This window comes from Panulirus ornatus, chromosome 12, assembly GCF_036320965.1.
Source record: "Panulirus ornatus isolate Po-2019 chromosome 12, ASM3632096v1, whole genome shotgun sequence".
NCBI lineage: Eukaryota > Metazoa > Arthropoda > Malacostraca > Decapoda > Palinuridae > Panulirus > Panulirus ornatus.
This window is the reverse complement of record NC_092235.1, coordinates 41,955,690-41,959,740: the sequence shown is the minus strand read 5'-3', so window position 1 is coordinate 41,959,740 and position 4,051 is coordinate 41,955,690.

Here is a 4,051-nt window from a genome sequence, read left to right as displayed (position 1 = left end):
CGAAGTGTTTTAGATAACTGGGAGTGGACTTAGCAGCGAATGGAAACATGGAAGCGGAAGTGAGTTACAGGGTGGGGGAGGGGGCGAAGTTTCTGGGGGCGATAAAGAATGTGTGGAAGAAGATAACATTATCTCGGACAGCAAACTTGGGTATGTTTGAAGGAATCGTAGTTCCAACAATGTCATATGGTTGCGAGGTATGGGCAATAGATAGGGTTGTTCAGAGGAGGTTGGATGTGTTGTGTTCATCACAACTCTTTACCTCCTATCACGTAAGCAGGCTTCTATCCAGTTTCCTCTGCAACCAGTAATTCCCAAGGCCCTGACCTGATGTATCAATTTAACTAAGGTTATTTTTTTAATGTTTTTTGGAAGTAGAGAAATATTATATCTATTGCCAATGTCTTGTCGTGGAAATTGAAAGATTTATGATAAGATTCAAGGAGGTTTGTAAAGCATGATTTGTGCCTTGTTAAACCATGCTGCGTACTATTAATCAGACTGTGTTGTTCCAAGTAGGCTTCGATTTTATCTCTAATAATCGAATCCAGATGTTTATATAATCTGATGAAGGACTCGCAGGTGTAGCAGATAATGATCCAAGTATTCATGGATGATCAGCTCAGGACTGGTGGACCAGCCGGTAGGTAAGCAAGCCGGTGAGGGAATGACCAGCTGGGTTATGTTACGGTACAGGGAGGCAAGTGTAGGCTAGTAGGAGAGATGACAGACCCCCAGGCGAGTCCCTTCGCATCCTTGTCAAGTGCTGCTAAGAACATAGAGTCATCAATAAAAGCAGAACTTCTCTGACGGAAGAACGCCTTTAAAGCTGATCAAACGGAGAAGTAACATGAAGGTGTGGCTACTGAAACGTCAGTTTTGGGCGGCACCGACGTGGGCGGTTCAAAGCTATTTGAGCGGATAGATACGAGGGGAAGGGGGGATACGTGTTCATTTAGTGGCCCATTATATAGCAGTAGAAACCTATACGATGGATGTACAAAGTGATTTATCTCAGCTTCTAGGTTTAGCAACGACATCACCAACTGATAACACTACATCTGCAATGGACGGCGGGTGTAAGCAAGCTGGGTACGACCAACGGCTGTTCTCGATCAGATGGACAGGTTTATTACCTAGTCAACGGCTGATTAATCGGCTAGTAACTCTGATGGTCATGTGATATATCTTGGGTCAACCGAGCAACGAGCCAAAAAGTTTTGGTTTGTATTAACCTTGAATATCCACTGAGTTTCGTGGGTCTGATCATTTTACTTAACTGTATTAAAATTTGGGGTTTTCTCAATCAGTGCCTGATACGATCACGTCCATGAGATGAACTAGATACACGAATAATGCCATTGTACCCAAGGACTGAGCGCAGTCATTGTATCCAAAGGCAGGACAGTCATGGTACCCAGGGGGGTCTGGGGAGACACTGTACCTAAAGGTAGGAGAGTCATCGTATCCAGAGGTAGGATAGTCTTCGTTGTCATGTCGTAAAGCAACTGTAATGGGATCAAGTCGATGTACCCCATTAATTCAGTCTTCAAATTCTAGAGAGACCAACATTCGCCAACGAATGTAATACATCTCCTTCCATATATGCCTGAAGTACATTTTCCACAGAGTCATGAAGATCAATTAGAAGGTACAGAAGTTACCGAGTTCATCCAAGACTAGTGTGTAGGCGAGAGCAAAGGAGGTAATGGCACTTCTCCTGAAGGAGCTGTGGAAGTTGTTATATAAGTGGAAGAAAGATGAGTTTCAGACTGATGTGGGCAAGAGAAAGTATATAACGTGAGGCGGGTGACCTGTGCTTATGTTTCTGGCACTGAAAGGAGTGAGAAAGACAAGGGAGTGTTTTGGGAGGAGCCATATCATTCCGAGGGATCGAGTGTTAGTAGTGGGAAACTGAATCTTAGAAATATTGGCGATATGTTAGTTGAGGGAATATATGAAGGTCGAAGGGAATCCAGTAGGAGCAAAATGATGAAAAGCGTACCGAATTGCACGCTGAAAAATGATCGGTGATTGGCAATATCTAGTTTAGAAAAAAGGTCATGCACGAATATAGATGGGTGGGTGGATGGGTTTACAGGTGAACGGGAATGATTGGATTATGTGTTATTTCACAGACGTGCAAAAGTGAGACTCTTAGATATCTGATGATTTCTTGGTGTGAAGTTGGTGGTTAAAAACGTGAGCATTACAAAAGTGGTAAGTGTGCGGAAACATCGTGAAAGACTGGGTGAAGAATGGCAGAAGGTGAAAGTAAACAATACTAAGGAGATGGGAGAGGAATGGAAGATGATTAGGGAAGCGCTGCTGAACTGTGAGGTGAAGTGTGTAGCATGTGGAGTCAGAAAGGTTAAGAAGTGTCACCATGAAGATTTTTAGTTGCTGGTGAATGAGAAAAGACAGATGCACGGGCGATTCCTGTGGTAAAGAGTGTGAGTGATGGGGGTATATATGAGACAGCGACAGGGAGTTAAGCGGAAAGTGCGCTGCAGAAGAAAGTAACATTAGTCCACACTTCTTGAATGCTGAGATAATCAGGAACCAATGAACAATAAGAACTATAGTGTACCGAAATCCCTGTAACATCCTATCTTATGTACATTTTCATTCTAGTCACCCTGAAATGTTGGACGACGAAATGAAAATTCCATGATATACCCAATAAAGATCATGAAATAATCAAGAAAGAAAAACTGATGATGATACACAGAAGCAAGAAAACAACAGGCTACCATTTCCACGAAAATTTCATTATCATTCCAACCCGTCGAAAGTTAAATGTCCAAAAAATAATCTTATCTAACAATCTTATCTAACATAGCCCTACGAGTATGACTGATACGTGTACACAATTCCTTGTGAAGGTTGCGATGAGTTTATGTTGATCAGACAAGCAAAGGATTAGTGACACGTAATAGTTGACTTCAAATTAGGTTTAGAAGTGTTCAACGCATGAGCACCCTGTAGCAACGTAGAACCTCTTTTGAACACTATATAGATTGTGGACACATATCCATCATCTGAAATACAACTTTTGCTCTGGAAAGAAATTTTATGCAATACTGTTATATCAGTTTTTCCTTTTCTATTTTCGTTTTATCTTATCATCGTTATAATGATAATGATAATAATAATGATAATGATAATAATAGTAATAATAATTATTATTATCATTATAGTAATAATAATAATAATGATAATAATAATAATAATAATAATAATAATAATAATAATAATAATAATAATAATGATAATAATAATAATAGTAATAATAATAATAGTAATAATAATAATAATAATAATAATAATAATAATAATAATAATAATAATAATAATAATAATAATAATAATAATGATAATAGTAATAATAATAACTATTAGTATAATTATTATCATTATCATTATCTTGAAAGATAGATAGATAGATAGATATTTAGATAGATAGACAGATAGATAGACAGATAGATAGATAGAGAGAGAGAGAGAGAGAGAGAGAGAGAGAGAGAGAGAGAGAGAGAGAGAGAGAGAGAGAGAGAGAGAGAGAGAGAGAGAGAGAGAGAGAGAGAGTGTTCCGCAAATGCATAGACTTCACAGACACATGGTCCAAGCGAGGTAGTCTGGCCTTGACACTACTTAAAGAAAAATGCAGTCCCCTAAAAGCTACAAAAGGAAAGAATATCAAAGTTATTGCAATGCGCTGGACAGAAAACAGGTAGGAAAAGAAATATCTAGCAGGATGAATATGCCAAGAGAAAATAGGAAAGTTAAAAGGCAGAATGAACATGAATGTGTCATGCATCCAATCACCAACGACATGCATCCCTTCACTTTTTGTTACAAAGACAATAGTTAAGATAAACTTGAGCTCCAACCTCTCGGCTTACCATGTCTATAGTGTTCCTAATGTTGAAGAATGATACAATAACTCTTTCTTGCTCTCTTAAAGCAGGCGACACGAGTTAATGTTGGTATGTTACCTCAGCTTGGCTTGGGAAACATCAGTGGTTGAGAAGGCAACATGATATACCAC